This window comes from Sturnus vulgaris, unplaced genomic scaffold (genome assembly GCF_052056855.1).
Source record: "Sturnus vulgaris isolate bStuVul1 unplaced genomic scaffold, bStuVul1.hap1 Scaffold_84, whole genome shotgun sequence".
Lineage (NCBI taxonomy): Eukaryota > Metazoa > Chordata > Aves > Passeriformes > Sturnidae > Sturnus > Sturnus vulgaris.
Window position 1 is genome coordinate 1,211,927 of NW_028276728.1, and position 25,092 is coordinate 1,237,018.

The window sequence follows — 25,092 nt, forward strand, 5'->3', positions numbered from 1 at the left end:
AAACTTACCCTTTCTGCCTGGATAGAAAATAAAACAAATAAATCACACTTTCTAAAGCAACTCAGAACTCCTGTCTCTCTGTTTCATTCAGAAAAGAAAAAATCCCCACCAAAAAATTGTAACATAAAAATAATAAGCCCACACTTTAAAAACATGTCATAAAAAAAACAAACCCACATTTTAAAAATATAATGTAAATACAATAAACCCACACCTGGGGACACTTTCTCAGTCATGCCCCTCAGGGGGACCCTTTAGAACTTCAGGAAACTTTGGACTCTGAATCTGACTTTGAATTCTTGAGAGGTTTCTTTTCCTCCTTTTCCCTATTTTTGCCTACCTGACATCATTGTCATCAATTTTCTGCTCTAATTCAACCCTTGGGAGACTTTCTCCTTCATATTTATCAGTGGGACTCACTAAAAGTAAGAGAAACTTTGGAGTTTGGATCTTACTTGGAATTCTTGAGAGGTTTCTTCAGCTCCCTCTCAGGGACTGATGTTCAGGGCCTCAGCCCCAACCCCGAGAGGGTCATTAAAGTCCTTGTGCTGTGTCTGTGCTGCTGAGCTGGGCTGGGCTCCTGGCAAGGGCAGCACTGCAGAGAGAGCCAGTATTTCCAAAATATTATTTGGAGCTCCTTGGCAGCACCAAATGCACCATGGGGCTCACTGGGATCAAGCAAGTCCTGACAAACAATGGTTCTGCAATGATTTCCCTCTGGTCCAGTGCAGTTGATTAGGAAGGTTTTCAACACCAGATATGGAGAAATATTAGAAAGAGCTTCTTAAAAATATCCATTCCTATTTTCAAGGGCGTATTTTATTACTGTTCTCTTTAGAGCAGAGGTGATTGCAGCATTCTGTGATTGATGTTGATCCAGGGTCTCTCCTCAGAAGGTCTGGCAAAGAGGAGTTTTGTATTTTTGGGTTTTTTAAAGCAATCTAAAACTCCTAATGTTCCCCTCTGCAAACAGACACACTCCTCAGGTGTGTGCCAGCCCAAGGTTCCACCAAAACCACTGCAGAGCTGCCCTGGGCCAGCTGTGAGGGTGGATGTTGGGGGTACACAGAGACACACTGAGGACATTCCAGGATGTACTGGGAGTGATACTGGGCCATACTGGGGCAAACTGGGGATAATGTGAGTAATACTTGGACAAACTAGGGACACTGGGAACACTGTGGGGAAGTCTGGCAGACACTGGCACATACTGTGGATGACACGGGTGGGAACTGGAAGGGACTGGGCATGAACTAAGGTGTACTGGGACAGACTGGAGAGTACTGGTAGGGCCTCGAGGGGCAGTGGGAATGGACTGGGCTGTGTTAGGGATGAACTGGGATGTACAGGAAGGGCCTGGTGGTGCACTGGGATTCTACTGGGCTGTACTGGGGATGAACTGGGCTGTACTGGGAGGGCTTGAATGGTCTGTTCCTGCCTACGCCACCTCCCATTTGTCGAGGCTCCCGCCCATCATCGCCCGCAGCCAATCAGCTCCAGAGATCGTGACATCATGGGCGGTGCCTAGACTCGACGCCATCTTTTCTTTTTGCCTGTAACTCCCATCATGCCCCACACACCAGTTGAGCCCCATTGGAGCCGGGAGTAAAACACCCATCATGCACCGCGCTCCCCAGCACCCCGGTATCTGCCCCCGACATGTCCCGTAAGTGTCCCCCAGAGCCTCCAGGATTCCTAAGGTCCCCCTCAGCGCCCATTCGGGACCACCCCAAAAGCATCCCCAGATCCTATGGAAGCTCCCAACCCCACAGATTCCTGTTACAGTCACTTCTGGGAGTTCAGCTTCTGTCATTGCCTGGGTCCCCCAGAGTCCCTCAGAACACAGGTCTGTGCCTAAAACTCCTGCCCTTCCCTGCGCCCTAAAGAGCCCGGTTAGAGCTTCCCAAGCTCCCCCCAAGTGCTCCCGAACCGTTCACGTTCCCTCCTAAGCACCTCAAGTTGCGACTGGGACGCAAAAGTGTCCCCCAGGTGCCTTCCCGGACCCCCAAACATCCACTTCCTGGACTACAGGTCCCATCATGCTCTGCGGTTCCCATAGAGTGCTATTGCAGTCGTGACTTCATCTCCCATCATGCACCGCACCCCACCGAGAGACATTGTAGCTGCACCTACAACTCCCATGATGCTCCGCAGCCCTATTGAACCGTGTTATACCTGTGCCTACAACTCCCATCATCCCCCGCACCCCGGAGAGCCCCGTTAGAGCCCCCCAAGTGCCCGCCCAGACCCCAAATGGCCCCAGATTCCCTTCCCTGACCCCCAAGTGCCCCCCTGGACCCCCAAGAGCTCCCCCGGACCCTGGAGTTTCTGTCAGAATCCTTAAGTGACCACCTGGCTACTTGAAGTGTCCTCCAGACCCTCAAGTTCTCTCTAAATTCCCTCCCCAGACCCAAAACTTCCTGAAATGTACCCCAGAACATATCTTCATGGGCCCCAAAGTGGCCCTGTTTTATCCTGTCTGTGAAAATGATTAAAAAGATGAGAAAGGGATTAACATAGGACTAATTATCATAAACAGGGAGAAATCAATGGCCAATAGTGACCAATTAATTAATGAAGTGAATTGTGTTACTTAGAATGAATGACCATTAATTTTTCTGATTGCTAAAAATATATAGATTTTTTCATATAAATAGAAAAATTAGGTATAAAAAAGTAATAATAGTATTATGAAAATAAAAGCATAATTATACGTATATTACTTAATTAAATTACAATATTAATAATAAATTTATAGAGGGGTTTTTATGTTTTAGGATGGCAGTCCCAGCCAGGCAATGTCAGACATGGTGAGGCTGGGGGTGAGGAGCAGCTTGTCCAAACAGGGTTGGCCTGCAAGGGGCTCATTCTTCTGCAAGCCCAGACCTCCTAAGGAGACATTCAGCACCAAGATCACTTAAGGAATGCTTCAGTCAGCCCTTCTCTGAACTGAAAAATAAAAATAATATGCCCTTGATCAAAACCAAAATTCCTTCTCTTCTCACTGGCAAGGAAAGCTCTGTCTCCTGCTGTTCACAAACAGAGAAGGGCTGGAGGGAGATGTGGTGCTCAGAAGCTGTTTGGGGTACAGTGACCATGAAATAATGCAGTTTTTTAATATTCTGTGAAAGAAGGTGGGTCATCAACAAAACATCTACACTGGACCTACAGAGAGCAGACTTTGGCCTATTCAGAATGCTGATTTGGGAATAATTGAACTGATTTTTTTAAGGGGAACAGCTCTTAAAGGATTCCAGGAAGAATGGAGACACTTCAAGAAAGGAATCTTGAAGGAGCAGAAGCAGCCTGTCTCTCACTTTCCTCACAGAGGAAAGTGAGCTAGAGAGGAAAATAACTGGCCTGGCTAGGCAGGGAGCTTTTACCAGGATGTCATGGAGAAAATAAGGTGCATTACCTTTGGACAGAGGGGCAAGCAACTCAGGAAAAATTTAGAGAAGTTGTTAGGGCATGCAGAAAGAAAATCAGAGGTGAAAGCTCAAATGAGTTAACCTGGCTGCTTCTGTGAAGGATAACAAAAATGATTTTATAAATGCATTAATGGCAAAAGGAGAACCACAGAAAATCTCCATTCCTTTTTGGGGGGAGGGATGTGTTTACCAAAGCTGAGGAAAAGGCTGAAGTATTCAACCCCTTCTTTGCCTCAGTTTTTAAAAATAAGCCAGGTTGTCCTCAGGACAAGTGTTCTCCTGAGCTGGTAGATGGGGACAGGGAGCAGAACAGACCCCTGGAATCCAGGGGGAAGCAGCTGGGGACCTGCTGAGCCACTCAGATGATCACAGGTGTCTCTGGAACCAGATGAGATCCATCCCAGGGGGATGAGGGAGCTGCTGGATGAGCTGCCCAAGGTGCTCTCCATCATTTCTCATCAGTGCTGGCTCAGCAGGGAGGTGCCAGAGGACTGGAGGTGCCAATGTGAGCCCATCCCCAAGAAGGGCTGGAAGGAGGATGTGGGGAACTGCAGGCCTGTCAGCCTGACCTGGGTGCCTGGTGAGGTGATGGAACAGATCACCTTGAGTGCCATCACAGGGCACCTCCAGGATGGCTGAGGGATCAGAGCCAGCCAGCGTGGATTTCAATATCTGCATTGATGATCTGGAGGAGGGCATGGAGTGCAGCTTCAGGAAATGTGCAGATGGCACCAAGCTGGGTGTGAGTGAGGATGTGCTGGAGGGTAGGAGGGCTCTGCAGAGGGACCTGGACAGGCTGGATCCAGGGCCCAAATCCAACAAGGTGAGGTTTAACAAGACCAAGTGCTGGGTCCTGCACTTTGGCCACAACAACCCCTGCAGTGCTCCAGGCTGGGCACAGAGTGGCTGGACAGCAGCCAGGCAGAAAGGGACCTGGGGGCACTGATGGACAGCAGGCTGGACATGAGCCAGCAGTGTGCCCAGGTGGCCAAGAAGGCCAATGGCAGCTGGCCTGGATCAGGAATGGTGTGGCCAGCAGGAGCAGGGCAGTGATTCTTCCCCTGTGCTCAGCACTGGTTTGGCAGCACCTCGAGTGCTGTGTCCAGTTCTGGACCCCCAATTTAGGAAGGACATGGAGAGGCTGGAAAGAAAGCAAAGATGAAGAGGAACTGGTCAGGGCATTTTAAGGCATATATAACCATAAGGCATATAGGCAGAATAAGAACATAAGAATATAAGAATAAATATGAAGTACAAGTAAAAGTAGAAGTACAAGTACAAGTACAATTAGAAGAACAAGAAGAAGCACATAAGAAGAAATAATTATAATAAGAAGAAAATGAATAATAATAGGAAGAATGATAATAGAAATACTAATATTTAGAAATAGTGGTAGTAGTAAAAATAATAATAATTTTAAGCATAGATATAAGAAGAATAATATAGACACTAAGAAGAAGAAGAAGTTGAAGAAGAAGAGAAGGAAGAGGAAGACGAAGAAATAGAAGTAGTAGAAAATAATTATAATAAAAATAACAAATTTATGATTATTATAATAATTTTTATTAATGTTATCAAGTTAAAATGCACATCCACATCTTCTAGAGTCACAGTATAGTCTGGGTTCAGAAGGAACTCAAAAATCCACTCCTGAATAAAGAGGCTGAGACCAGCCCAGCCCAGCCCTCCCTCACCTGACTGCAGCTTTGGCCTGGGACTTGAGCTGCCAAACAGCACCTGAGGTACCATAAAGGTGACACCACTGATCAATTCTCTCTGCTCTAGGGACAAGGACACAGCACTGAGGCAGGAGAATGTATCCCAAGAAAGCCAAAGCCAGCAGCTGTCCTGAAAATCAGCTTGGGCCAGGCTGGGGCTGGGGGAGGCCGTAGCCCACAGGCTCATCTGCTGAGGCCACTGTTGAGGAATGGCTTTCTGATCAGGGCCATGGGTCTTTGGATGCATTGTTCAAACAATCCCCCTGTTGATCAGAATAAGACAGGCTGTTCATCATTTCACAAGTGTTGCAGTGTGTGCTGATGTGACAAGGGCACTGTAATCTTGTCATCCTGCTCTGTGCAACTTGAGAGAAGTTTCTCATGAGAACAAGAAAGAACCCTGGCCAGAAGAAGCAGCAAGGCAGAAATGTGTGTGCGACCAATCAAAATGTGACTGCTGTACTTGTTGCTGGCTAAGTGAATAAAAAGCCATTGTAACAGAGAATAAACGGAGCTTGCTTTATCAATCATATTGATTGTCTGCATGCCTCCCGTCGCCGTCACTCGCCCCACCCTGCAGTTGGGCGCCCGGAACAGGGACCCCCACTCCTTGTTCTGGTTAGCGAAGGGAGATCAGAGCAGCACCGGTAGCAGCGACCAGGGAGAGGAAGATCGGGTGACGCTGGCGTAAGAATCCTGATCTGTGCTTGAACTGCCTTACAGGAGGAGTTCACCATCCGAACAAGGGCTAAAATTGAAAAGGCTGCATGTCTTTATACATGTGAATATCTTTATACATGTAAAAAATATTTGCCGGCTGTGGATAAAATGGATAATGAGATAGCCCTTGATTTATTTATACGCTTTTTAGAAAAGCGGGGAGTAAAGAATATTGACCTTAAAAAAGAACTGGCAGGTCTGATTGCCTTTGGAAAGGCATCAGGATTTTTTAAGGACGGTGGAAGTTTGTTTGTAGTATATGAATGGAATAAATTTGGTCAGGTATTGTGGGATATGGTTATAGATGACTCTAATCCAGCTAAAAAACTTAGGAAACCTTGGCGGGCAGTGACAAAGTGCTTGCAGAGGCATTTAACTGAGAAGCAGGTTGCTGCAGTGGCATCCTCTCACTTAAATGCAGGAACAGCTGCTGCAGAGTCGGATGCAGGCAGACTGAAGTTAGGAGTTCAGTCCGTGCCTATTCCTCCGACGGGAGGTCCGGTGCGAGTTAGCCGCCAACCGGAGTCAGAGACCGATCGTGCACGACCCTCTGCCCCGCTGATGGATAGTGATGAGGATAATGATTCATTGTCCCCAGGGGAGGAGGCTGAGATAGACGAGGAGGCAGCCAGAGATCATGGGGATGTTAATGACTGTTTGATTAGCGTGAGAAGTGAGAAAGACAAGAAAGGGATTGAGAAAAGGAAAAAGGGAGGAGCTCAAATTCCCCAAGTAAACTGGAAAGCGATTCAAAGAACAGCAATTGAGAATCAGGATTAGAAGTTTGTAGCGGATATAGGAGAGGATATTTTAGCCTTCCCAGTCACATATACACAGGGTGAGGGAGGACTTGCTGGAGAACACTGTGCTATTGACTGGAGACTGCTGACGCAGTTGAGAGAAACTGTAAATGAGGCAGGAGTGCACGGGGAACCGACTAAACAAATGCTAGGTTACATATGGGGCACTGCACTGCTCATTCCCGAGGATATTAAGACTGTCATGAAAATGATTCTGACCCAGTCACAGGTTATTCTATGGCAGGCCCATTGGAATAATTTATGTGACCCAGCGGCAAACCTACTGCAGCCACAGCAGGATCCCTTACACGGGGTTACTGTGGGACAATTGATGGGCTTTGGTCAATTTGCATCACCTGATATGCAAGTAATGATGGGGCCAGAGAGAGTAAGAGAGTGAATGGGATTGGCAATGGAGGCATTAAAGAGAGTGAGAGTGGCACCATCAGCACCTTCTTACATGTCAGTAAAACAGGGAAAGGATGAGCCCTTTTCCTCTTTTGTTGATCGGGTATTGGCTGCAATAAATAGTGTAGATGTTCAGGAATGGATGAAAAGGGCATTACTGAGACAGTGTGCATTAGAAAACTGTAATCCATCCACAAGGAGCATACTTATAACACTGCCGGCTGATGCTTCAGTTGAGGAAATGTTAGACAGAATGAGCAGAGTGCCCGTAGGTCATCAAGCCTTGTTAGTGGAAGCAGTGAAGGAATTAGGGAAAGATTTGGTGCAGACACAGCAACAAGCTTTTGCAGCAGCCCTTGCTCCTCTTCGTCTGAACTCACCTGAAAAGAAGGAGTGCCACGGTCCAAGGGCACCAGATGTTTTCATGTGGATGCAGAGGACACCTGCGGCATCAAAGCAAAGTACAAAAGGTGTGGTGCCCACAGTGCCAAAAGAATAACCACAGCTTGGAAGCTTGTCGCCGAAAGTCAAAAAACGATGGACTGAGAGCGAGAAGTGGCGGCTCGCAGACCCCAACAGCGGCTCAGGTGACAACAGCGCCACCTTGCGCCTGCCAGTGCAATCAGCAGCCAGGCTCCAACCCGCCACCTCAGGGAGCCTCGCACTGGCCCTGGCAACCGCAATAGACGGCACCCTGATCGACAACAGACCACAGAAAGGTCCCACTGGACTAAAAGGACCATTGATTATAGGAGGCCAAGCCCATGGAGCATTGTTATTGGGTCGGTCCTCCAGCAGAATGAAGGGACTTTTTGCATTACCTGGACTTATTGACGTGGATTATAATGGAGAAATCTGCATTATGGTTCAAACACATTTCCCACCAATGTATATCCCTGAAGGAAGCAGGATCTCACAGCTTGTACCTATGCAGCAGTTAACAGTAGCAATGACTCCAGCTAATAAGGAAGAAAGAGGTGGAAAAGGATTTGGATCTACAGGTGGACTTGCATTATTGACACTTTCAATGGAAAATCGTCCTGTTGTAAATGCAGTTATTAAGTGTGGCCAACAAACTTTACGCCTTCCTGTCCTTTTGGACCCCGGCTCGGACTTGACTGTCATTTCCCAATCGGTTTGGTCACCACAATGTCCACTACAAAGAATGATGGGAGGAGTAGAAGGAGTGGGTGGAGCTGCTATTGCACAGCGAAGCCGAGATATAGTCCAAGTTACTATAGATGGCAAAACTGTTTCTATCTATGTCACCATAATGCCACTGCCAGAAAAGGTTAATGCCCTGATTGGAAGAGATGTGCTGACCTCTTTAGGCTTTGTCCTAACAACAGAGAGACCTTTTCCCTCGGGGCCATTGGATGGACTTTCCCGATTCAGCTGAAATGGCTGACTGATCAGCCGGTATGGGTCGACCAGTGGCCACTGGAAAAGGAAAGTCTACAACAGGTTCAGATGTTAGTTCAGGAGCAATTACATCAAGGACATTTAAAATTATCCACAAGCCCATGGAACACTCCTATTTTTGTGATAAAGAAAAAATCTGGAACATATCATTTGCTGCATGACTTAAGAGCAGTGAATGCAGAGATGCAGACCATGGGAGCCTTGCAGCCTGGACTGCCTAATCCAGCAATGATCCCAGAGCATTGGCATTTACTGATTGTGGATCTCAAAGACTGTTTTTTCACAATTTGCTTACATCCAGAGGACACACAGCGTTTTGCTTTTACAGTTCCATCCATTAATCGAGAAGCACCTGCACAGAGCTTTGAATGGGTGGTTCTACTGCAAGGAATGAAGAACAGTCCCACTCTATGTCAGCTGTTTGTGGCTCGTGCATTACAACCCATTCGAATTGCATGGCCAGATGCCATGATCTACCACTACATGGATGACATATCAGTGGCTCAGAAACAACCCTTGAATCCACAACAAGACAAATTCTTGACACAACAGTCGCTGCAACAAGGTTTATCAATTGCCCCCAAAAAAGTTCAGCGTTTTCCTACGTGGAAATATTTGGGATGGAAAATTGATAACGCCACAATTAGGCCACAAAAGTTAACTATCAAAATGGACGTAAAAAATTTAAATGATGGACAAAAACTCATGGGAGACTCACAGTGGCTACGACCAGTGGTTGGGATTACTAATGAACTGTTGGAAGTTTTGTGACCACTGTTGAAAGGAACTGATCCCACTGCTCCAGTAAGGCTCTCGCCCTTGCAGAATAACATGATTAAGCAGTTGAGCACTATAATTGCACGGCAAGTGGTCGATCATCTTGACCCTGACCTCCCAATTGATCTTACCATTCTAATTGGGCCATCACAGTTGCTTGGTGCACTTACACAGCAGAAAAAGGAAAAGGGGGAGCAAGAGGAGGTCAAAGTTCTTGAATGGCTATTTCCACACCTGCAACCACGAAAGACGATCCAGCAAAAAGTTGAGGACTTGGCTGAACTTATTTGTAAAAGAAGAACTCGAATAGTGCAGGTGTTGGGCAAGGAGCCTGGAACCATCTATTTGCCTCTTAAAAGAGAAGAGCTGGAGTGGTACCTGTGGAATTCTCAACTGTTACAAACTAGTCTCCTGAGTGAGGCACAGGACATCACTGTCAGCTCACTTAATGTTCCAATGCTTAAGTGGATGAGCCAGCAGAACTGGTTACAGATTCCAAAATATAGTGCACAGCCTCTCCAAGGAGCAGTTACAGTTTTTACTGATGCAGGAAGAAAATCACAGCGTGCTGCTGCCACGTGGCATGATGGCTCTAAATGGCATCATATCATTTTACAAGCAGAGACTGAAGACTCCTTACAAACTTTGGAACTGAGAGCAGTTGTTTGGTCTTTTAAAAAATGGCCAAGAGACAGGTTAAATGTTATAACTGACTCTCTGTATGTGGCTGGAATAGCTGCAAGAATTGAAGATGCCATAATCAAGGACATACAGAACCCTCAGCTTTTTGAGCTGTTGAGACAACTGCAAACATGCATCAAGCAAAGGAAGAAATCATATGTTGTCTTGCATATTAGAAGCCACAAATGAACCCAAGGTTTGGGAGAAGGCAATATGAGTGCAGGCCAATTGGTCTCTGTGTCAGAGCCAATTATTGAATTCACCAAGGCCCGTGAAGCTCATGCTACATTTCATCAAAATGCCCGTGGCTTACACAAGTATTTCAACATCACGATGGAGGAGGCCAGAGGAATAGTCCGAGCATGCCCTACCTGTAGCCATCATGGTCCGGGTCTCGGTGTTGGGGTTAATCCTCGAGGCTTAGGCCCGAATGAAGTATGGCAAATGGATGTTACACATGTATCGGAATTTGGCCAACTCAAATATGTGCATGTTACAGTGGACACAAATAGTCACTTTATTTGGGCCACGGCACAAACTGGAGAAAGGGCCTTACACGTGACTCGACACTTAACTTACTGCTTTGCAGTCATGGGAGTTCCTAAACAATTAATGACGGAAAATGGTCCAGCCTATGTCAGTGAAAGGCTGAGAAAATTTTGTCAGCTGTGGGGTATACAGCATCCCACTGGGGTTACTCATTCCCCTACCAGACAGGCAATTGTGGAATGAGCAAATCAGACTTTAAAGTTATAACCTGGGAAATTTCAAAACATAACAGATGTGCAAGAAAGACTAGCCAAAGCATTGTTTGTGATGAATTACCTTTGTATATTTGCTAAACAGAATGTTCCCGTGGCATATGTTCATAGTGGACTTGAGGATACAAAAAGTAAAGAGGAAAAACCCTTTTTTGTGTTATACAGGGACCCTGTGTCAGGGATGTGGAAAGGCCCAGCAGAGGTTCGCTATGTTGGCCGTGGTTCTATGTGTGTGCTTACCCCTACAGGTCCTCTGTGGGTGCCGAGCAAGTGGACACGGCCAGCAGTGAAGGGGCCCGATAGTCTGGGGCCAGGCAGCATTGGCTGAGATATGGCCCTGTCCTCCTGGCATTCCAACATGTAATTCTTCTAATTTGAATGCTACCCTTGAGAGCTGGGATCAATGGGCACTGCATCTCCATACAGCCTCCACAAAACCTCAAGAATTGGAGCTTTTAGGGTCTGTAAAGGCGGATGGCTGTGTAAACTTTAATTGGACAAATGCAAAGACCCAGGTTGTAATTTAGCTGCTGTTAGTGTTAATTCTTCCTTACTGGTATATGGCAATGAGTCACTTTGGTGTGGTTATACAGCTCCCAATCGATCTGTGTCAAGCAATACTCCCATTCAATTACCACCTGGATACTTTCTTATTTGTGGTGATAGAGCTTGGTCTGGAATTCCTTCTCGGCTGAGAGGTGGACCTTGTACACTGGGGAGATTGTCATTGTTGGCACCAAATACATCAATGATTTTAAATGTATCCAGACATCACAGAGCAAAACGTATGACTCACCAATTTAGCAGTGAATGTAGAGACAATGTTAAATTTTGGTCTCCTGGTGCAATAATAGCAGTTTCAGCTTTAGCACCCGCAGTTGCTTCCTCAGGTGCCTTAGCAACCCTCAGCAGGTTAGGCTGTTGGCTTGCAAAGCAGACTAATGCGACATCAAAGGCTTTGTCAGATCTTTTGTTAGATGTGGACTCTGTTAGACATGCTACACTACAGAATCAGGCAGCAATTGATTTCTTACTGTTAGCTCAAGGACATGGTTGTGATGAATTTGAAGGGATGTGCTGCATGAACCTGACTGATCACTCTCAGTCAATTCATGAGCAATTAGCAGAGCTTAAGCGGGTTACTAAACAGCTTCAAATTCAGGATGGGTTAGGCCTGGAAGGATGGCTGAAATCCCTGGGTTTGGGACCATGGCTTACCAGCCTGGTACAGCACCTGATCACCATCAGGATAATTGTATTGATTGTGATTATTTGTGTGCCTTGTTTGATTCAATGCTTGTGACGAATGTTAAATGATGCTACAGCAGCAGCTACTCAAGGAGCATTGGTTGTACAAAAAGAGAAAGGGGGAATTGTTGAGGAATGGCTTGCTGATCAGGGCCATGGGTCTTTGGAGGCATCGTTTGAACAATCCCCTTGTTTATCAGATCAAGACAGGCTGTTCATCATTTCACAAGTGTTGCAATGTGTGCTGATGTGACAAGGACACTGTAATCTTGTCATCCTGCTCTATGTAACTTTAGAGAAGTTTCTCATGAGAACAAGGAAGAACCCTGGCAAAAAGAAACATTAATGTAGAGATCTGTGTACACCAATCAAAATGTGACAGCTGTATGAGTTGCTTGCTAAGAGTATAAAAAGCCATTGTAACAGAGAATAAACAGAGCTTGCTTTATCAATTCCCTGGATCCACAGTATCACTATGGACCATAGGTTTCATGCAGCTTTGCTGTGTCACACTGGCTCCTTGGTTCCATGAAGCCCCACTGTGTAACAAGGGAATCTTGGTCCCATGAGGTTCTGGGCTGTCACAATGGTGTCCTGGGTTCTGGACTCTAACAACGGACCCTTGGTTCCACGAGGTTCCATTACGTCACAATGCTCTCCTTGGGTCCACAAGGCCTTGCTTTGTCACAGTGGACCCTTGGTTCCATGAGCTTCCCTAGTGTAACCATGGTCTCCTGGGATCTGCATTGTCACAATGGACAATTGGTTGCATGGGAGCCTGCTGTGTCACAAGAGAGCCTTAATTCCATGAGGTTCTGGACTGTCACAGTGGTCTCCCTGCTTCAACGAGGCCCTGGAGTGTCACAAGGGCTGCTTGGTTCTGGGAGCTTCCACAACGTCCCAATGGTCTCCTTGTTTCTGCAGTGTCATAGTGGACTCTTGGTTCCATGAGGTTCCTAAATGTCACAGGTCTCCTTGGTACCATGTGGCCCTGCTGTGTCACAATGATCTTGATTCCATAATTCCCTTCAGTGTTGTGGAGAGTTTTGTGGAAGACTGGCTACGTGAGAAAGGACATGATGAGATTCCACTAGTCAGGAAAAAAGGTCTTGGGCAAGAACATTGTGCCTTTGAGCAAGGAGCAAGGCAATCACGAGATGTCAAAATAAGAATTAGCTTTTTTTAAAACAAGAATTAGCTGTTGCAGTAAAGCAACCATAGCCATCCGGAGTTTGTAACAATATGTGCGAGGATGACGCTTAGCAAGGCCAGAGCACAGAACCAATGATGAGCTTAGCTTTTGCAATATGTATGAGCTTTATTATCGTGTCTATATAACTGTAGCCTTCTGATCAATAAACTTGAGGCTTCTTGATCATCATTGGATGTGCTTGTCTCCCGTCGTCTCCGACACAGTGTCACAATGGAGCCTTGTTTGTGTGAGGCTCTCAACTGTCACAATTGTCTCCTTGGTTCCATCAGCCCCCGCTGTGTCACAAGGGTCCCCTTGGTTCCATGAGCACACCAAAGCTTTGCATAAACATTGAGCAGCACCTGCTTAACACACCTGGGAACATCTGTCTGCATTCAAAAGAGAGGTCACAGCTGAGAAAGGCACCAGCAGCTTCCATCTGCAACAGAGATGCAGGGAAAGGACAGGGACAGAGAATTCAGCTGGAAGACTCCGAGAATTCTGCATCCAGACATCATTTCTGGTCCCACTGTCCCTAGTAGAAAGGTGTCGTCATTCCAGGCAGCCTGTACTCAGCATGTGCTTCTACAGTGGGGCTTTGTCGTTTAGGAAACCTGCTCAGGCTTTTCCCTTCTTTCCTCACAAACAGGAATACTTGTCCCGGGCCTGGATGCAGGCAGAGCCCTGAGGAGAGCACGTGGGACATGGTGCAGTGGGCAGGGACAGCCAGCTGCAGAGTTCAGGGGGAAGGGCTTCCGGTGCAGGGCCAGGGATGTCAGTCCCAGCTGGGCCATGTCAGACACGGTGAGGCTGGGCTTGGGGAGCAGCTTGTCCAAACAGGGTCAGCCTGCAAGGGGCTCATTCTTCTGTGGGCCCACACCTCCTAAGGAGACATTCAGCATCAAGATCACCTGGGGAATGCTTAAGTTGCTTCTTCTTTGAACCGAAAAAGAAAAAAGTACTCCCTTTTATAAAACTGAAAATCATGAGCTGTACCTTGAAATCTTCCTCCTTAAGAGAACTCAAAACTGACTCCAAGCAGCTGCACAAGGTCTGGAGACTGGAAGACATTGGAAAGAAGACAAAGAGCTCCTGAGGGTTTTCTGTATTTTAATGATCCTCACGGTGGATTTGGGGCTGAGTCCAGGAGCCCCAGGCACTGAGAGAAGGTTGAAGAAGCTGCTCAAGGAGGCAGAAGCAAAACTCCAAGTCCCTTGGAGCATCACTGGCCCCACTGAGGGCAGGGAGTGCCAAAGGCTCCCCAGGGAGTGGTGAGAGCAGATCCTTGAGGCCAGGATTGCAGGAGCCCGAGGCTGTGAGCAGGGAACTGCAATGCTGAGCAAGGCCTGGGCTGGGTGGAGGAAGCAGAAAGGCCAAGGCCTGAGCCCAGGCCTGGGCCAGCAGGGCCTGTCCCTCACAGGTGGCTCGGGGCTGTTCCTGGGGCACTGGGATGGCAGGGGCAGCAAGGACAAATGTCATCAGGCTGTGTGACACTCCAGATGCTCATGGAACCAAGGGCCAGTGTGACACAGCAGGGCCTGATGGAAACAAGAGGCCATGGTGAGCCTGTGGGGCTGTAACACCCCAGAACACTGAAATGCTGGGGGTGACCAAAGGCTCCTTTACTCGAGTTTGGTGCACAGGAGAAACACCAGCCAGATAATCTCAAGATGTCAAAATGACACAAAATTTTTACTGGCAAAGTACAGAAAATCAAGGAACTTTGGAAAAGGATTCATTACAACATCCAATTCAACATAAAAAACTTATTATAACAGGAACTTCACTAACTTAGCCCATTTAATCTAGAAACCTTTACACATTTAACTTGTTCATGTACCCAAAACTGTTCCATATAAAGAGCATTAAAAGGAGAGGAAAGAGAGAAACAGAAAGACAGGAGCTCTATAGATAGACACACATATGGCTACCAGCTCCTAGGGTTCTGTTGGGGGTTGAATTGTTCCCTTTTCTTTCTGTGGAATTTTTCCCATTTTTATGCTAACTATTTGTGGCTACAGCTTAGTAGCAATAGTTTTCTCTCGAAGGGAGCTGGGGAACAGGGTAGGAGCGGAAAAGGAAAGGTGGGACGGGGGGGCCTGGGCTCTCTTGCTTGCTCTCACTCGCTCGTTGAGTTGGAGGAAGACGGCCAGGGATCCTACCTAGCATCTTCCCTGCCTGCTGACAGACCTGCCCATCTGCGCTCTCTCTCTGCCCGCTCTTCACACAGCTCGAGGACACTCACTCCATCCCCCTCATCCTCTTCTGGTGGGGAGAGCTCCTGCCCAGTGCACGCTTCCTCATGGCACTCTGGATGGTACATGCTGGTTTCTGTGGGGACAGCCCCTGCTCAATGCAGGCTTCCCCTCGGGATCCCTCTTGGCAGCTGCTGGTATCCTTGCTGCATGTTACCAGGCCTGAGCTGTCACCTGCTGCCAGCCCCTGCCCGCTGAGGGCCTGGTCTTCCAGCCTGCTGGCCATGGGGCTGGCTGCTTTGGAGCTGGGGTTCTCCTTTTCCTTCTCCATCTGCAACTGTGTGGCACACAGAGATCCCGGGAGCTGCTTCCTCCTGAGTGAGTGGCACTCCTGGCACTGGGCAGTGCAGGGCCCTGGGCCCCTTCTATAGCCCTGCAGGTTGGGGCTGTGCCATGTCACCAGGACAACAGAATGTCCCTCATCACCCAGGAACCCGATAGAACACCCCTGTGTCACAAAGGGCCCAGCCCAGCAGCCCTTCAGCAGCCCAAGGCCCTGGAAGTGGCATGGAGCAGCAGCCAGACTGGAGGGCTTCCAGCCCCTTGTTCTGATCCACTGATTGAAATGATCAGAAATGGCTCTGCCTCAGTTAGGGTGCAAATGAGACCATGTGCCAAAGTCAATAGGATGGGTTTTATTGAAGAGTAAATGAGAGAGAGACAGAATGGCAAAGAGAGAAATAGACATGGAATAGAGGTGGGAGGAGAGAAAGACAGTGACAGAGACATAGAGATAGGAGTTTCATCACTTTGTCTCCTGGATGGTGTCACTGTGGTGGAGAGCAGGAGAGAGCTCTCCTTTGCTTTTAGTTAGTTTTTGACTAATTGAAGCAGAGAAGTTCCCTGGACAGTTTTTTCCTTCTTTTTCCTGGAATTATTTGAACCTGCTCAGGACAGGGGACCCGGGGAGAAGCACCAGGATCTTGCACCTGCGGCCCACTGGGCAGTGGCATTTTCCAGCGCCAGAGGGACTGATGCCAGACTGAGCCCAGCTACCACCACAGGAGACTTTCTGAATTTGTCAGCTCCTCAGAGCAGCGAGAGGTTTTGTTGTTCGCTATTGTTCATTTTTTTGTGCTGGACAGTGCATTTTATTTGTTGAATAAACAGGTTTTTTCCACTTCTCTGAGGAAATTTCTTCCCTAACTGGATGGGGGAGGGGCTGCTTGGGTTTGCTTCTGGGAGGTCCCTTTGGAGGTTTTCTCCCAAATTTGTCCTAAACCAGGACACCACCCAACTGTCCACACCCACTGACCATACACCACTGCCCACACCCATTGCCCACAACCAGTGACCACACCCCACTGACCACAACCACTGACTGCACCCACTGATGACCCCCACTCACCACAAACAGTGACCACACCCCACTGACCACAACCACTGACTGCACCCACTGATGACCCCCACTCACCACAAACAGTGACCACACCCCACTGACCACAACCACTGACTGCACCCACTGATGACCCCCACTCACCACAAACAGTGACCACACCCCACTGACCACAACCACTGACTGCACCCACTGATGACCCCCACTCACCACAAACAGTGACCACACCCCACTGACCACAACCACTGACTGCACCCACTGATGACCCCCACTCACCACAGTGACCACACCCCACTGACCACAACCACTGACTGCACCCACTGATGACCCCCACTCACCACAACCAGTGACCACACCCCAGTGACCACAACCACTGACTGCACCCACTGACTGTAGCTGTCCGTTAGGGATTTTACACTTTGGAGCAGCAGAAATAAGACACACAGCTACATGGTCATCCGTCAGGATAGGAAGGAGACACGATTGAGAGCACGATTCGCACTTATAGGATGTTCTGCAGAGCTAAGACAAGACAGTAGCTCATTGGATAATTGAGAAAACGCCTCTGGGACAGTACTTCAGAATGAGTCCCACGGTTGCTTCCAGGTGTTAATCCAATGTTATTAATTCCATTCTATTTTGACCAAATTATCATCCATGGGGAATGTCTCCCTACAGGAGCTGAACAAGCTATCAGCCTGGGAACAGATCTGTGAGAGAACCAGGAGAAACTCCAGCCTGGGAATGATTTTCTAGGTCTCTAACAGTGTGTGCACAACTGACTGCACCCACTGATCACAACCACTGACCACACTCACTGCACAGAAACCAATGCCCTCACCCCACTAACTACACGCACTGACCACAGAACTGACCGCTGTGCCACTGACCACAACCACTGACCACCTCCCACTGCCCATCCCCACTGAACAAACCCACTGACCACAACCACTGACCACCTCCCACTGCCCATCCCCACTGACCAAACCCACTGACCAAACCCACTGACCACCTCCCACTGTCCACCCCCACTGAACAAACCCACTGACCACCTCCCACTGCCCATCCCCACTGAACAAACCCACTGACCACCTCCCACTGCCCATCCCCACTGAACAAACCCACTGACCACAACCACTGACCACCTCCCACTGCCCATCCCCTCTGAACAAACCCACTGACCACAACCACTGACCACCTCCCACTGCCCATCCCCACTGAACAAACCCACTGACCACCTCCCACTGCCCATCCCCTCTGAACAAACCCACTGACCAAACCCACTGACCACCTCCCACTGCCCATCCCCACTGACCAAACCCACTGACCACCCCCACTGTCCATCCCCACTGACCAAACCCACTGACCAAACCCACTGACCACCTCCCACTGCCCATCCCCACTGACCAAACCCACTGACCAAACCCACTGACCACCTCCCACTGAACAAACCCACTGACCACCCCCACTGGCCAGACCAAATAGCCACACCCACTGACCACAAACACTGACCACACTCATCAACAACAACTAATAACCACTCAACTGACCATACCACCACTTACCACACCACCTGCCCCCACCCAATGGCCACACCAAGTGACCATCTTTCACTGACCACACCCACTGACCACACCTCACTGACCACTCCCACTGACCACAACCATGGACCACTCTCACTGACCACACGTACTGGCTGCACCCCTTGACCACACCTCAATGGTCACCCAACTGACCATACACCCACAGACCACACCTAATGACCACTCGAATGACCACACCCACTGACCATACCCAATGAACATTCTGCACTGCTCATACCCACTGACCACATCCACTGACCACACCCACCAACCACAGCCCACTGACCACATCCACTGATGACACACTCTGACCACAGCTACTGATTATTCCCACTGACCACACGTACTGGCTACACCCCTTGACCACACCCCAATCACCACCTAACTGACCATACACCCACATACCACACCAAATGACTGTAGAGAGCCTGGTGCAGGAATGGCTGGAAGAAAAAGGCCATAGTCAGATCAACTTGGTGAGGCTAGCAAAGCAGGCCTCAGTCTCAGGAATACAGTGTCCTTGAGATAAGGAAGGCACGCAGAATTGAGAAAAACATGAATGCCGAAGTGCTTAGCTAAGCAGCACATCTAGACCAATGAGGAGCTAAGATTTTGCACTATGCATGAGCTAATTAAGCATTGTATTTAATCGCCACTCTGCGTATCAATAAACGAGACTTTGCTGATGACCATATGGTGTCCGCGTCTCCCTTCTCCGACAAATGGTGAACCCCGACGTGCCTCCGTCGCTGAAAAGAAAACGGGGGAGAACGCGCCACGGTCGGTGAAGTAGAGTTGGGGCCTGCTGCAACCGGGTCGGTGTCAAACGATGTAGGGAAGACACCCCCAGGAGCTACAAAGGTGGTCCTGGGCCATACGTGCTGCCGAAGCCGGAGAGTTGCAACAGCGCTGACGACGAAAAATGGACAGGCAAGCAGCATATGATTTATTTATAGTACATATACATATACTACATATATACATATATATATACTATATACTACATATAGATAAGTTAGGGCTGAAAGAAATTAATCCCAGGAAGGACATACCGGGGTTGTTAGCCTGGGGTTATGCTAAAGGTTTATTCTCTAATCCTCACACCGTGCATGATTTGAATGAGTGGCGTAAGTTAGGGGATGCACTGTGGGAGGCGGTGTTAGAGGATGATAAAACAGCGAAAAAGCTGGGAAAGATCTGGCGGGTAGTTCATAACGCGCTACTGAAGCAGCAGGCGGAGAGAAGGGCGGCTCGGGAGGCAGTAGAGGCATATAAAAGAAATGCTCAGTATGGCGATAATGAGCCCCGAGCACCCAGCACGACCAGAGTAGAAATACCTGTCGCTGGGGGGGCGGCAGGAATGGCAGACATGGCCAGCTGCGCCTGGCCCTCTGCACCCCCCTTAGAAGAGCTTGAGGAGGATTCCGCCGCGGCGGCGGAGACAATTGCAGAAGGCGGAGTAACCCCGCCTTCCGAGAGCGAAGGGCCCCAGACCAGCGGCGAAAAATCCCCTTGCCGGTCTGAGCCTACCGCCCCTAAGCCCACCGTGGAGCCAGCTCCGGTCCCTAGGGCGGAAAGCGACCTGTGGGAGGAGATGGCAAGACGGCGGGGGGAGGCGTGGAGTATGCTAGCCAGACACGGCTTGGAGACTGGGGACGAGGGCGCTGTTGACGCAGCGAAAGCCTGGGCTTTTCCCGTCACGTATACACAGGGAATAAATCAACAGGGACAAGCCGTCCAAGTGGGAGCGTATTCGCCTCCCGACTGGAAGCTGCTAGCCCAGCTGAGACAGACAGTGAGTCAGTTTGGTTTCCGGAGTGAGCCAGCTAAGCAGATGCTAGATTTCTTGTTTGATACATACCTGCTGTTGCCAAATGATATGAGAAGTATAGTGAAACTGATTTTCACGCAACATCAGCAGTTGCTCTTTAACGCCCACTGGCAGGCTCTTGTTCAGGAGTCAGTTGCGGTACAGAGGGGTGCTGGCGATCCGTTAGCTGGAATCACAATAGATGAGTTAATGGGACTAGGACAATACCGTAGGACAGAGGCTCAAATGATTTCGGGACCTGATAAGGTCAGGGAAGCCGTGCGTCTAGTAAGGAATGCCATCGATCAGGTCAAGGATAGCTCAGGCATACCCATGTATATGGGGATAAAACAGGGAAGAGATGAATCCTTTGGGGACTTTGTAGATAAGGCTGCTGCTGCTATTGAAAAGACAGGAGTCCCAGCGTATATGAGAGGGGCGATGCTAAAGCAATGTGCGTTGCAGAATAGCAATGAGGCAACAAAAAGGGTATTATCAACTTTGGGGGCCAATTGGACGATAGAAGAGGCATTGGAAAAGATGGCTCTACAGCCGACAGGGGCGCAGGTTTTCTTAGTTAATGCACTAAAAGAATTAGGCTTGGGGCTACAAAAGCAAGCCGAGTCCACACAATCACAGGTGCTAGCCGCTCTTGCTCCGCTCCGTGCTTCTACAGCAGCCCCGACCACATCAAGCGACCACCGGCCTCCTTCGGCGTGATGCTATAGATGCGGAAGCGGAGGCCACTTCCGACGTGAGTGCCGTGCCCCAGGAGTATGGTGCCAAAACTGCCAGAGCAACACGCATAACACGTCAGCTTGTCGCCGCAAGTCGGAAAACTCCCAGCGGAGCGCGCCCGGCAGCCGCGCCCGGACACAAGTAGCCACCGTGACATCAGCGCCATCTCCTGTCTACAACCAGCCACAACAGGGAGCCTGGGACTCGACCTGGCAGCCGCAGTAAAAACATCTTTAATGACAGCTCGCCCCGTCAAAGTCCCAACTGGAGTTTATGGCCCGATAAATATCAAAGGACAAGCTCATGGAGGACTAATAGTGGGACGCTCGTCGAGCTCCATTGTAGGACTGTTTGTGCTACCAGGTGTCATCGATGCAGACTACACGGGAGAAATACAAATAATGGTTTATACTCCTTTTCCTCCTCTGACAATTGAGGCAGGTCAGCGTGTTGCTCAATTTATTCCACTTCCACAGTTGAGCCGGGGTGTTCAACCACAAAGACAAACCCCACGTGGAGACCAAGGATTCGGATCATCAGGTATTGCTATGCTCACAATGGACCTCCATACTAGACCCAAAAAGAAGGTGAAACTAACCTATGCAGGACAGACAATAGAAATGATGGGACTCCTAGACACTGGGGCAGATACCAGCATTGTCTCTCCAGAAAAATGGCCCCACAAGTGGCCATCGGTGCAAACTACGGATACCGTCTCGGGCGTCGGGGGATTCACCCTCGCTAGAAAAACACCTCCAGTAAGAGTCACTATAGATGGGCAAGATTTAGTGACTGTGCTGTCGGTAGTTGCGTTACCACCATCGGTACACTGTTTAATCGGAAGAGACGTTCTAGCCCAGCTTGGGGTTGTGCTATCCAATGAGCACCCTTTGGGGTAATTGCCATTGCTTGGACTTTCCCGATCCCAATCACCTGGACTACCAATGAACCGGTAATGGTTAAGCAATGGCCTCTAAAAAGGGAAAGTCTAATACAAGCACATCAACTTGTAAAGGAACAATTCCAACAAGGACATTTGAAACTCTCGACAAGCCCATGGAACACGCCAATTTTTGTGATCAAAAAGAAGTCAGGAAAATATCGTCTTCTGCACGATTTAAGAGCAGTAAATGATCAGATGGAGGCGATGGGGGCATTACAGCCAGGCCTCCCCAACCCAGCAATGCTCCCACAGCATTGGCCTCTTCTGATCATTGATCTAAAGGACTGCTTCTTCACTATAGCCTTACACCCTCAAGATACTAAAAGATTTGCGTTCACCCTACCAGCAATAAACAGAGAAGAACCTGATAAATGGTATGAATGGACTGTTCTTCCACAAGGAATGAAAAACTCGCCTACCCTGTGCCAACTGTATGTTGATGCCGCATTACAACCATTGAGGATACAGTGGCCCAATACAATTATTTACCATTATATGGATGATATCCTCTTTGCTCAAGAATCAGCATTTACAGACACTCAGATGCAGGAGATTCAAAGCGCCCTAGCAAAGGCATCCCTCATAATAGCTCAAGAAAAAATACAGCGATCCACACCATGGAGGTACTTGGGGTGGTCTATCACAGGCCAGGTCGTATGGCCGCAGAAGCTCCAGCTTGCAACAAAGATCACCACTCTAAATGAGGCACAGCGACTGCTAGGAGATCTGCAATGGCTCAAGCCAATTGTTGGGATACCCAACTCCTTGCTAGACTCCCTCAGGCCACTACTTAAAGGAACTAACCCAACCGCACCCGTAACCGTGACCCCGCAACAATATGAAGCCCATTCTAGATGACCGAACTAGTGGAAAGATTCCTGAGGAGGCGGCTGGCTCCAGTCGACCAAGAGCGGATCCAGCAGAGGTTGACGGTGACCTTACGGCCCTATTTACAGAAGTTGGGACGCTATAACAGCGCTGCCCGTGAGGCGCTAAGGCAGCCACCACCGAATTAGGCTGATTGGATTGAGAGCCACGCCCACCAGGAAGAACAGCCTCTCAGCAGCCGTCCTTGTTGTGTGTGTGGGGGGTCATGGTGTGAAACCTGGGTAGCCCTAAAGTGCGGGGGCTGTGGGGACTGCTCGTAGGTGAAACAGAGAGCAGTGTTTAGTTTGTGGTGCTGGAGGTGTCAAAGTGACGACCTAAGAGATTCAAATTGGGGTCGGGCCCTAGAAAAAGAAGCAGGAGTGCCATATGCCCAGGTACGAAACCTATACGAGACACCAGAACAGCTCCTGTTAGCTTGGGCCCGGTGGGAACTTACCAACTGGATTAAGAGGCAGCACATCTATGCAAATTCGCACATTATCGCTGCAAGATGCAGACATAAAGTCCCACACCTGCCTTGGCCTCAGGTAGGACCAGTTAAGCCCGGTACAAACCCAGAAGAGGTATTAAATCAGAGTATAAAAAAGGTGAAACAACTGCAGATAACAAGGAGCAATACAGGGCGTAAAAAGAATAGGCCGCCAAAGAAATCAAAATGATGATCATTACACTGCTTATGCTTGCTAACTTTGCTCACACAAAATCTTTTCCAATGCAGCATGCGCCTCGGGAAAACGTATGGGTAACATTCGCTAACATAACAAAGCAAAAATCAATCTGCTTAAGTCTAGGGGGAGTACAAAATCCTTTTAGAACCTGCCTAGTAGGGTTGCCAGTATGGTTGCAAGGAGTTCGAAGGAATGTGCTGCATGAATTTATCTGACCACTCTGAGTCCATCCACAAAAAGATACAAGACATGCAGCAGAAATTACACAACCTAAAAGAAGAAGATGGTTAGGGCATCGACGAGTGGTTAAAAAGCCTAGGTCTTGGGGGATGGATTCGAACCGTTATTAAGTATGCTATTATGGTGTTAGGTATATTCTTGTGCTTAGCTTTATTGCTACCTTGCTTGATAACTTGCTTACAAAATTTTATTCAAAAGACTGTTAGCAAAGCTTGGCATGCCACTCTTTTAGCTCAAAAAGAAAACGGGGGAAGTGTAGAGAGCCTGGTGCAGGAATGGCTGGAAGAAAAAGGCCATAGTCAGATCAACTTGGTGAGGCTAGCAAAGCAGGCCTCAGTCTCAGGAATACAGTGTCCTTGAGATAAGGAAGGCACGCAGAATTGAGAAAAACATGAATGCCGAAGTGCTTAGCTAAGCAGCACATCTAGACCAATGAGGAGCTAAGATTTTGCACTATGCATGAGCTAATTAAGCATTGTATTTAATCGCCACTCTGCGTATCAATAAACGAGACTTTGCTGATGACCATATGGTGTCCGCGTCTCCCTTCTCCGACAAATGACCACCTCAATGACCACACCCTCTGACCACACTCACCTGACCATGCCCAAATACCATCCCCACTGACCACATCCATGGCCACACCCTCTGACCACCTGACTGACCACCCCCACTGACCACACTCCACTGACAAACCAACAGACCATACCCCCACTGACCACATCAATGACCACACCAATGACCACATCCCCTGACCACCCGACTGACAACTCCCACCTGACCACCCAACTGACCACATCCACGGACTGTAGCCAGTGGCCACACCCACTGACCACACTCACAGACCACACCAACTGACCACACCCCAATGACCCGCCAACTGACCACATCCACTGACTACAACCCACTGATCTCACCCACTGCCACCCCCAATGACCACCCATAATGCCCACACTGACTGACCACACCTTTACGTTAATTGGGTCATGGTTGGAGGCAGAGACGACATGAACTCTCAGTTACCCATATGACAAAAGCTTGCTTTATTGTGCAGGACCCTTCTGAAATCGAGGGTTTGAATGTCCTGGATATACCCATGTGATTGGTTGAGGTCTCAACACAGCCATTTCCCTGGCCAAGGATGCATCTGCACTTAGGTTTCAATGAATTGGCTGGGATCCTTTGTACGTGTTCAAATCCATCTGATCATTGCTCACCCAGGGACCTGTTTACTTCTAGGCTGGTGTGAAAAGGACCAAGATGATGATACACACAGAAACAGCATGAAAACACCAAGGTCAGACAAAAGGAAGAGTCAGATCCCAGATGAAGGAAGAAAGAGAGTCATGGAGTGAAATTTTCTCTTTTTAAGTACGGAGAAGAGACTCTTGATTCCCTATAACACATAGATATTATGGCGTGGATGTGAATGTTTTAACTGTAGATATGAGCAGAGGCATTTGTGCTAAAGTGAGC

The 25,092-nt window shown here is 48.5% G+C and overlaps 2 pseudogenes; both read left to right on the forward strand.

Annotated features, from left to right (window-relative positions):
* The first annotated feature begins 5,690 nt into the window (after nt 1-5,690).
* Nucleotides 5,691-20,859, forward strand: LOC148217438 (endogenous retrovirus group K member 24 Gag polyprotein-like; annotated as a pseudogene).
* On the forward strand, nt 10,288-20,326 carry LOC148217439 (syncytin-2-like; annotated as a pseudogene).
* Nucleotides 20,860-25,092: the final 4,233 nt, after the last annotated feature.